Source organism: Budorcas taxicolor, chromosome 17, assembly GCF_023091745.1.
Source record: "Budorcas taxicolor isolate Tak-1 chromosome 17, Takin1.1, whole genome shotgun sequence".
Taxonomy (NCBI): Eukaryota; Metazoa; Chordata; class Mammalia; order Artiodactyla; family Bovidae; genus Budorcas; species Budorcas taxicolor.
In genome coordinates, this window is record NC_068926.1 from 6,580,790 (window position 1) to 6,592,730 (window position 11,941).

The 11,941-nt window shown below is 42.3% G+C and overlaps 1 pseudogene; it reads right to left on the bottom strand.

The window, feature by feature from the left end:
• Positions 1-8,646: 8,646 nt before the first annotated feature.
• LOC128062560 (DNA fragmentation factor subunit alpha-like) lies at positions 8,647-9,418 on the bottom strand (annotated as a pseudogene).
• Between the last annotated feature and the right edge of the window lie 2,523 nt (positions 9,419-11,941).

The following is an 11,941-nucleotide window of genomic DNA, read 5'->3' on the forward strand; positions in this document are numbered from 1 at the left end:
TGTGTCTCAATAAAACTTCATTTATAAACACTGCAATTTGAGTTTCATATAATTTTCATGTGACATGAAATATGGTTCTTCTTTTGATTTTTTCAGGAAGCAAGAAACATTCTTAGCTCATGGGTAATATAAAAACAGATGGTGATATTCCATTGTGTATATGTACCACAACTTTTTTATCCATTCATCAGCCGATGGACATCTAGGTTGCTTCCATGTCCTAGCTTTTGTAAACAGTGCTGCAATGAGCATTGAGGTACACACATCTCTTTCAATTCTGGTTTTATCAGTGTGTATCTCTGGCAGTGGGATCACTAGGTCGTATGGCAGATCTATTTTCAGTTTTTTAAGAAATGAGGTGGATGAAAATAGAGCCTATTATACAGAGTGAAATAAGTCAGAAAGAAAAACACCAATAATATATATGGAATTTAGAAAGATGGTAATGATGACCCTATATGTAAGACAGCAAAAGAGACACAGATGTAAAGAACAGACTTCTGGACTCTGTGGGAGAAGGCGAGGGTGGGATGATTTGAGAGAATATCATTGAAACATGTATATGGCCATATGTGAAACAGATCGCCAGTCCAAGTTTGATGCATGAAACAGGGCACTCAAAGCCGGTACACTGGGATAATCCAGAGGGATGGGATGAGATGGGGAGGGAGGTGGGAGGGGGTTTCTGGATGGGGGACACATGTACACCCGTGGCTGATCCATGTCAATGTATGGCAAAAACCACCACAATATTGTAAAATAATTAGCCTCCAATTAAAATAAATTAGTTAATTTTAATTAAAAAAAAAAAACTGATGGTGAGGTAGCAGGCCATAGTTGCTGACACCACTTAAGGTGAACTGGGGGTTAAATTCTTTTTTTTAGAAATAAGAAGCAACACTGCTATTAAACAGATCAAGTTATAACATACTTATAAAACTTACATACACCTGAAACTAATACAACATTATAAATCAGCTAAATTTCAAGAAAAATGTAAAAACTGAGCACAGGTTGTAACACTTAAGAGACTTTATGCAGTAAATATCATGGCGTTCGTATGTTCAATATTTACCTGAACGTTTGATGTGAGTAGTAGTAATAGTTTTACTGATGTATACATGCTTTTTAAATTATACACTTTAAATTAGTGCCTTTTACAGTATTTTTGCACTTTAAACTTTTATTTTATATTAGAGTATAGTTTACTAACAATGTTGTGATTGTTTCAGGTGTATAGCAAAGTTATTCAGTTATAATATATATTCCTCTATTCTTTTTCAAATTCTTTCCCATTTAGAATGTTAAAGAACATTCGTGTTATATACATATAGCATATATATAACTGAGCTGAGTTCCCTGTGTTAGGTAGGTCTTTGTTGATACCCATTTTATATAGCAATATGTGCATGTCAATCCCAACTCTCTAACTACCCCCTCTGTCACCCCTCCCCCCTTGGGGATGAAATTCTTGAGATGCTTTCACTTTTATTGATGCCCAAAGCCCAAGTTTTGCCATATCTTGCATAATTCAAGTCCAGATTCTTTCAATTCATGCTATGCATTCTTTTTTTAAATTTTAATTGGAATATAATTGATTCAAAATGTTGTGTCAGTTTCTGCCATACAGCAAAGTGAATCAGTTTATACATATACATATATCCACTCTTTTTTAGATTATTTTTCTATATAGGCCATTACAGAGTGCTGAGTAGCATCCCCTGTGCTGCACAGTAGGTTCTTCTTAGCGATCTATTTCTATACGGTAGTGTGTATACATACATCCTATACATTTACTTAAAGCTGTGCAAGACTTCCCTGGTGGTCCAGCGGCCAAGAGTTCCTGCTCTCAGTGCAGGAGACCTAGGATGATCCCTGGTCAGGGAACTAGATCCTGAATGCCACGATGAAGATCAAAGACCCCGCATGCCACAGCTAATAATAAAAGAAGGCTGCAGCTGTACATTTTGACCTTTAATGTTCTTCCAGGCACACAAGCAGACTAGGCTCTCATTTATGTTTAAAAAGGGAAACTATATACACATGTATGTCTCCATGTGTATGTCTCCATACAATGAAGACTTCACGAAGGAGACACCAGGAATTTGTAACAATAGTGCCTCCATTGAGGGGAATTAGATGACAAGGGACAAGCGTGAGCAGGCAGAAGATGGTGGAAGAGCAAAACAGGGAGATCGCCAGCCTCCCCACAAATACATCAGAAACTCATCAAGGTATGGAACAACTCCTACAAAGCAACCTCTAGGCCACAGCAGAAGACCTCCGGCCTCTAGGGGGACAGGCTAAGCTCCCTGAGATAAGGTAGAAGGGAGGATGGAGTCATAAAAAGGGAAAAGACTGAGAACTTCTGGATGGGAGCTTGTGCTCTGAGGGAGGGAAGGCATCCTGAAACAGGAGGAGTTCCTGTGCACAGCTCCCTTGCAGGCGGGCTCAACCGGGAGCTGTGAAGTCTTCGAAAACTGGGCAAAGCAGGAAATAAGAGGGCAGAAAACAGAGAAAGTCGCACTTCTCAGCCCGTGAACAGCTTGCAGACTATGGCCCCAACCAGATGGCGGGCTCAGGGGACTGAGAGAAGCCCATAGAAACCCCACGACACAGACGGCAGGCTGGGGTACCAAGAGCGGGGAGGCATAGGAACCTCTCCAGCACATACAATGCACAGGGGGCAGGTCTGGGGGGCTGAAAGAACACATAAGCCTCGCAGAGGACAGATGAGATGAAACAAGTGCACAGAAACCCCGCGACACAGAGGGAGGGCCCTGGGGGGCTGAGGGAAGCCCACATAAGTCTCCACAATGCAGAAGGCATAGTCGGGGAGCCAAGAAAAGATCCACACAAGCCCCTGCCTAGCAAGCTTCAGCCAGCAGTGAAAGGCAGGTCCGGTAACAGAAGCACCGGGAATGGTCCCAGGGACAAGTAGGGGGCTAGTGGCAGTGAAGATGTGCTGAGAGGGCCACTCTGAAGTGGCTGCGGAAATAAACGTGTCTAATACAGCTTATTCAAAAGCAGAGACATTACTTTGCCAACAAATGTCCATCTAGTCAAGGCTATGGTTTTGCCAGTGGTCATGTATGGATGTGAGAGTTGGACTGTGAAGAAAGCTGAGCGCTGAAGAATTGATGCTTTTGAATTGTGGCGTTGGAGAAGACTCTTGAGAGTCCCTTGGACTGCAAGGAGTTCCAACCAGTCCATTCTGAAGGAGATCAGCCCTGGGATTTCTTTAAGGGATGATGCTAAAGCTGAAACTCCAGTACTTTGGCCACCTCATGCAAAGAGTTGACTCATTGGAAAAGACTCTGATGCTGGGAGGGATTGGGGGCAGGAGGAGAAGGGGACGACAGAGGATGAGATGGCTGGATGGCATCACCAACTCGATGGACGCGAGTTTGGGTGAACTCCGGGAGTTGGTGATGGACAGGGAGGCCTGGCGTGCTGTGATTCATGGGGTCGCAAAGAGTTGGACATGACTGAGCGACCAATCTGAGCTGAATACAGCCAAAGCCAAAAGGACTGCCCAAAGACATACTGAACCCATAAGCAAAGAAAGAAAAGAAAGCGAAGTCGTTCAGTCGTGTCTGACTCTTTGCGACTCCGTGGACTGTAGCCCACCAGGCTCCTCAATCCATGGAATTTTCCAGGCAAGAATATTCGAGTGGGTTGCCATTTCCTTCTCCAAGGATCTTCCCGACCCAGGGATTGAACCCTGGTCTCCCACAGTGCAGGCAGATGCTTCACTGTCTGAGCCACCAGGGAAGCCCCACAGATACTCCCAAAACCTACTATGGGACCCTGCGCTGCCCTTCAGAGAGAGGAGCTCCAGTTCCATCAGCCAGAGCACAGGCCCAAGCTCCCCAACCAGGAAAACATCCCAGGACACTAACCCAGCCCCACCCTCAGGAGCAGACTCTACAACCGAGAGGAGCTACGATCTTGAGAACTTGGTTCTTTCTTATAAATCACACTGTTTATTCCCCCTACATATTTCTACTTTCACATTAGCCTTTTGCAGTGCTATGGGGGTTTTCTCTTTGTTTTTCTTGTTGAAAAAATTCATTTTAAGATATTTTTTCTTTTTTTGTTACTTTTTCACCCCCCTCCTTTTTTTTTTTTTTTTTTTTGGTCATTTTTCTGATTTTGCTTTTGATATATTCAACTGCTTTTCTGATAGTTCTTTACTGGCTGTAGCTATTCCTGAGTATATATAAATCTTCTTCACATATGTCTATTTATCTTTGCTTTTCTATTGTTTCTTTTCTCTCTCTTTTTTTAAGCCCTCTTTTTCACTCCCTCTTCTCTTTTCCCTCCCTTCTCCTCTTTTTCTCTCTTTTTTTCTTATCCCTTTTTTTCTTCACTCTGTCTTTCTTCACCAAATCAGTTAAATTGCTGAGCTCTCTTTGCTACATTCCCCGGTTGGCACTCTGCTCATGTTCAGCTGTCCAGATTGAGTATTAGCTAGCTCTGCTTTTAATTGGTTGATATCATTTTTGGTTTCCCTTGTTCACCAAGTCGATGTCCTATACTCTTTTCTTTAGAATACTTTGGTTATAACTGTGTGTGTGGAAGGGTGTGTATATGTCCCATTATTTCTGTAATTACCTGCTTGGTCTGCTTGACTTCCTCCCACTAGGACACAGACACAGGTCACCCTTAACAAGCAATCAGCACAGACCACTCAAACAGCCTTTCCCTCCAAGGGCAAAAACCAAAGGGAAGAAGGAATACAACCCTAAAGCCTGCAAAAAGACCTCAAGAGGAGCAAGTTAGGGCAAAATGAAAAGACGGAGAAGTACAGCACAAATGAAGGAACAAGGTGGAAAATCACAAGACCAAGTAAATGAAGAGGAAATAAGCAATCTGTCTGAAACAGAATTCAGAATAATGAGAGTAAAGTTGCTCTGAAGACTCGAAAACAGAAGAGGAGATGCAAGAAGCATCTAACACAGTTAATACAAACTTCAAGGAAACAGGAGGAATAAAGAATAAGCAAACAGACACGCAAAACACAATCACTGAAATCAAAAATACTCTAGAAGGAACCAACAGCAGAATAACTGAGGCAGAGGAGCAGATATATGAGCTGGAAGATAGAATGGGGGAAATGGCTGCTAAAGAGGAGAATAAAGGGAAAAGAGTGAGAAGAATTGAGGACAGTCTAGGAGACCACTGGGACCATATTAAACACACCAACATTCGAGTTATAGGGGTCCCAGAGGAAGAAGGAAAAAAAGAAAGGTACTGAGAACATTTTTGAAGGATTATAGCCAAAAACTTCCCCAACATGGGAAAGGAAATAATCAAGTCCAAGAAGTGCAGAGAGTCCCTTACAGAATAAGCCCAAGGAGAAACACATCAAGACACACGTTAATCAAGCTAACAGAGAATAAGCACAAAGAAAGAGTATTAAAACTATCAAGGGAAGAGAAACAAGTCACACACAAGGGAAAACTCATACAATTACCAGTGGATCCTTCAGCAGAAACCCTGCAGGCCAAAAAGGAATGGCAGGATATATTTAAAGTACTGAAAGATAAAAATCTACCACCAAGATTACTATACTCAGCAAAGATCTCATTCAAAATTGATGGAGAAATCAAAAGCTTTACAGACAAGCAAAAGTTCAGAGAATTTAGCACCACCAAATCAAATACTAAAAGGACTCTCATAGCCAGTAAACACAAGAGAAAGGAAAGATCTACAAAAACAAACCAAAAACAATCAGACTCATCAAGAAAAAAAGGGAGAAAATCAAATCAACAAAATTAGAAATGAAAAAGGAGAGGTTACGACAGACAACATAAAAATACAAAGGATCATAAGGGAATAATATGAGCAACTATATGTTAACAAAATGGACAACCTAGAGGAAATGGACAGATTCTCAGGAAAGTTCAACCTCCCAAGACTAAACCAGGAAGAAACAGAAATTATGAACAAGGCAATTACAAACAAACACTGAAATTGATAGTGTGATCAAAACTCGCCCAAAAAACAAAAGCCCAGGGCCAGATGGCTTCACAGGGGAATGCTATCAAACACTTAGAGAAGAGTTAATGCCTATTTTTCTGAAACTCTTCAAAAAAATTCAGAGTAAGAAATACTTTCAAACTCATTCTACAAGGCCACAATCACCCTGATAACAAAACAAGGCAAAGACAATACAAAAAGAAAGAAAGAAAGAAAGAAAATTACAGGCAATATCACTGATGACATTGATGTAAAAATCCTCAACAAAATTCTAGCGAACAGAATTTAATGACACATTAAAAAGCCCACACCATGATCAAGTTGGGTTTACTCCAGGGATGCAAGGATTCTTCAATATACACAAATCAATCAATGTGATATGCCATATTAACAAATTAATACAGTGTAATATGTGATACACCATATTAACAAAGATAAAAAAAACCATATGATCATCTCAATAGATGCAGAAAAAGTCTTTGACAAAATTTAGCACCCATTTATGATAAAAAATGCTTCAAAAAATGGGCATAAAAGAAACCTACCTCAACATAGTAAAGGCCATATACAATAAGCCCATAGGAAACATTATTCTCAATGGTGAAAAACTAAAAGCATTCCCTCTAAGATCAGGAACAGGGTGTGTCCACTCCCACCTCTATTATTCAACGTAGTTTTGGAAGTCTTAGCTATGGCAATTAGAGAAGAAAAAGGAATACAAGGAATCCAGATCAGAAAAGAAGTAAAACTCTCACTGTCTGCAGATGACTTGATACTATACATGGAAAGCCCAAAGGAAACTATCAGAAAATTACTAGAGATAATCAGTGAATTCAGCAAAGTAGTGAGATACAAGGTCAATACACAGAAATCACTTGCAATCCTAAATACAAACAATGAAAAATCAGAAAAAGAAATTCGGAATCAATCCCATTAACCAATGCAACAAAAAGAATAAACTATCTAGGAATAAATCTACCTGAGGAGACAAAAGAACTGTATACAGGAAATTATAAGACAAGAAATCAAAGATGACATAAACAGATGGAGAGATATTCCATGCTCCTGGGTAGGAAGAATCAATATCGCAAAAATGATTATACTACCAAATACAATCTACAGATTCAATGTGATCCCTATCAAATTACCAATGGCATTTTTCACAGAACCAGAACAAAAAATTTCACAATATGGAAACACAAAAGACCTTCAGTAGCCAAAGCAATCTTGAGAAAGAAGAATGGAGATAGAGGAATCAACCTTCCTGACTTCAGACTATGCTACAAAGCTACAGTCATCAAGACAGTATGGTACTGGCAAAAAAACTGAAATATAGACCAATGAAACAAGATAGAAAGCCCAGAGATAAACCCATGTACCTACGGGTACCTTATTTTTTGACAGAGGAGGCAAGAATATACAATGGGGCAAAGATAGCTTCTTCAATAAATGGTGCTGGAAAAACTGGACAGCTACATGCAAAAGAATGAAATTAGAACACTTTCTAATGCCATGAAGTGAAGCGAACTTTCTAATGCCATGAAGTGAAGCGAAGTGAAATCACTCGGTCGTGTCCGACTCTTTGCAACCCCATGGACTGTAGCCTATCATGCTCCTCCATCCATGGGATTTTCCAGGCAAGAGTACTGGAGTGAGTTGCCATTTCCTTCTCCAGAGGATCTTCCCTACCCAGGGATCGAACCCGGGTCTCCCACATTGTAGGCAGACACTTTACCATCTGAGCCACAAGGGAAGCCCCTACACAAAGATAAATTCAAAGTGAATTAAAGACCTAAATTTAAGACCAGAAATTATAAAACTCTTAGAAGAAAGCATAGGCAGAACACTCAATGACACAAATCAAAGCAAGATCTTCTATGACCCACCTCCTAGAGTAATGGAAATAAAAGCAAAAATAAATAAGTGTGACCTAACTAAACTTAAAACCTTTTGCACAGCAAAGGAAACTACAAACAAGGTGAAAAGACAGCCCTCAGAAGGGAGACGATAATAACAAAGAGAACAACTGACAAAGAATTAATTTCCAAAATATACAAGCAGCTCATACAACTCAATATCAGAAAAACAAACAACCCAATTCAAAAAGTGGGGAAAAGACCTAAACAGACATTTCTCCAAAGAAGACATACAGGTGGCTAACAAGGACATGAAATGATGCTCAACATCACGCATTATTAGAGAAATGCATATCAAAACCACAATGAGATACCACCTTACACCAGTCAGAATGGCCATATCAAAAAGTCTACAAACAATAAATGCTGGAGAGGGTGTGGAGAAAAGGGAAACCTCTGGCATTTCTGGTGGGAATGTAAATTGATGCAGCCACTATGGAAGACGGTATGGTGGTGGTTTAGTCACTAAGTTGTGTCCAACTCTTGTGACCCCCATGGACAGAGGAGCCTGATAGGCTATGGTCCATGGGATTCTCTAGGCAAGAACACTGGAGTAGGTTGCCATTTCCTTCTCCGGGGGATCTTCCCAACCCAGGAATCAAACCCAGGTATTCTGCAGTGTAGACAGATTTTTTACCAACTGAGCTACAAGGGAAGCTTTGCATGTAATAATAGGCAAATTGGCAGCTATGATTCAGGGTCTGCAGAGGTCAAAAACCCCAATACAAGTGTCTCCCTGCAAAGGTCAGGGTCCCTGGTGCTCGCCCACCTCCAGTTGCTGACTAGACAAACTCAGCTCTGGGGCAGATTTCTCCTTCAGCACCAAGAGGATCTGGCTCACAGGCATAACTTTGGAGGAGCTCTCTTTAATGCTGGTATCAACAGTGTTCCACTCGTCCCCAAAGTCAGCTCTGGATTCTTGCTGCTTCGACAAGATGCTGCCTTCCTTCTTCAAAGCCTGGAGGTAAAGTTCCAGGAGCTGCCTGGACTGACAGGCTTCTTCTCTCTGATCAAGCACCTACTGGAGGGTGTTCTGGAGCCCCTGGACTGCCACATGACTTTGGCCGAGTTTCTGAGCCAGCTCCAAACACGGGACATCAGTGAGCACCCGGAGCTCCTCCTCGGACAGCAGGATGATGCTGGATAGGTCTTCCTTCAGCTGCCTGGCCACATTCTTCCACTTCAAGCCTGCCCCACTATCTGTCTCATCTCTTTCGAAGGACTCTCGGGTAATCCAAGCTGTACCTCCGTCTGAGTTGTGTGTCCACTTCTCATTCCCAGCCAATGCCACAAATTTAGTGTTGGCAGGAAGACACAGGAAGTAATCATCATCATCCACTATGGTGCCATCCTTTGCCAGGACCAGAGTGACTGGTGCCAGAATGTCACAAGCCTTGCTCCTCAGCTCCTTGAGGCAAGAGGGCACCATGCCATGTTCCCAGCTGTTGTTGCGGCGCAGCAGACACTGCTTTAGAGTCTCCATTTTCTGGAGCTTCAGGGCCACTGGCCGCCCCCATCCTCTTCATGGTGGGACCAGACCGACGTGGAGAAGTCAGGGAGGCTGGGGCATAGGAGTCTTCCCCAACTCCATCCCCCACAGCATGCCGGGAAATGGAGATTCTTTAAAAAACTAGGAATAAAACCACCATTTGACCCAGCAATCCCACTGCTAGGCATATACCAAAACTGAAAAAGACACATGAAGCCCATTGTTCATTGCAGCACTATTTACAATAGCTAGAACGTGGAAGCAACCTAGATGTCCATCAACAGATGAAGGGATAAAGAAGCTGTGGTGCATATATACAATGGAATACTACTCAGCCATAAGAAGGAAGGCATTCGAGTCCATTCTCATGAGGTAGACAAACATAGAGCCTATTATACAGAGTGAAGTAAGTCAGAAAGAGAAATAGAAATATCATATACTGACACATATATATGGAATCTAGGAATTTCTTCTCAGGGCAGCAATGGAGAAACAGACATAGAGAACAGACCTACGGACACGAGGGAAGGGGAGGAGGGAGAGGGTGAGATGCATGGAGAGAATAACGAGGAAATTTATAGTACCATATGTAAAATTGATAGCCAGTGGGCTTCCCTGGTGGCTCAGAGGTTAAAGCGTCTGCCTGGAATGCAGGAGACCCGGGTTCGATCCCTGGATCGGGAAGATCCCCTGGAGAAGGAAATGGCAACTCATCCCAGTACTCTTGCCTGGAGAATCCCATGGAGGGAGGAGCCTGGTAGGCTACAGTCCATGGGGTCGCCAAGAGCTGGACACGATTAAGTGACTTCACTTTCACTTTCTTTACTATATGAGTCAGGGAACTCAACCAGGGTCTCTGTGACAATCTAGAAGGGTGGGATGGGAAGGGAGATGGAAGGGAGTTTCAGGAGGGAGGGGACATGGCTGATTCTTGTTGATGTATGACAGAAAACCACATTTTGTAAAGCAAATATCCGTCAATCAAAATAATAAAGTGGCAAAACCTTTTTAAAAAAGAGTGAACAGGTGACTTAATTTTCACTGTATACCGTTTTGTGCCTTTTGGCTTTTGCACCATTTAGTTGAACCTACTTTTCATTTTTTTTTATTTTTAATGCAATTTTAAAGGTTATCTTCCATTTACAGTTATTACAAAATACTGAGTCTATTCCCCAAGTTGTATAATGCACCCTTGAGCCTATCTTACGCCCGCCAGTTTGTACTCCCCACTCCCCTACCCCTACAGTGGAAACCACTAGTTTGTTCTCTGTATCTGAGTCTGCTTCTTTTTGTCATATTCATTAGTTTGTTGTATTTTCTAGATATCACATATAAATGATATCATACAGTATTTGTCTTTCTCGCTCTGATTTATTTCACTTAGTAAAACGCCCTCCAAGTCCATCCATGTTGCTGCAAATGGCAACGTCTTATTTTTTATGGCTGGTTAGTATTCAAATGAACCCATTTTTTTTAAATAATGCATTAATTCTGTTTTGATTTTAAATGCTGAAAGCAATGACTGGAGGGATTCTGAAGCTAGTACTTACTATCCTTCAAATTAAAAGGGGCCCAGAGCAAGAGTCCAAATTAAGATTCTGGCCCAAATGATTCAAATTTGAATTCTCTTAAATTCATTTTCATTGTCACTGGTCATTTATTCTGCATCCCAGCTTTACATCTCCTGCTGATCTGGAGATCTGAATCTCTGTTGTTCTACTTATCGCAATCTGTAGATGAACTGACAGAGACGCAATGATTCTCAGAGCTCCTTTCATCAGCTAGAGGCCCTCTTATAAAATGTGCTTGGAAAGGACGGGAGAGAGGAAGGGAGTGAGGGAGGACGGGAGTAGGCAACAGACCCCATGGTGTGGGCCCTTGAAGCTGGGAACTATCTGAACCTTTATGAACAAGTTTGCCAACCCCTGGTTTTAGAACAACCAAAAGGGTAAATAACAACATAGAGGTCCAGGCCCGGAAAGAAATCAGATAACAGACTGAGAGGGTCATCGGTTGGCTGAAGTGAAGTGAAGTGAAAGTCGTGTCTGACTCTTTGTGACCCCATGGACTCCATGGAATTCTCCAGGCCAGAATAATGGAGTGGGTAGCCTTTCCATTGTCCAGGGGATCTTCCCAACCCAGGGATCGAACCCAGGTCTCCTGCAGTGCAGGCAGATTCTTTACCAGCTGAGCCACAAGGGAAGCCCAAGAATACTGGAGTGGGTAGCCTCTCCCTTCCCCAGCAGATCTGCCCGACCCAGGAATCGAACTGGGGTCTCCTGCATTGCAGGTGGATTCTTTACCACCTGAGCTATCAGGGAAGCCCACCAGTTTGCCATTTTCACAATAATGCCACATAACAAACCATCCCAAATCTCCATGGCTGAAATAGCAGTAGTGTGGTTTGCCCATCTATGGGTGAGCCAGGCTCAGCTGCAGCCAGTCTGCTAGTCTTGGCTGGACTTTTGGGCATCTGCGGGGTGGGGCAGTGGGCTGAGCCAACACAGGCAAGGCTAGGCTGGAGCCGTCGCTCCACGCTGCAGGTCTGGAT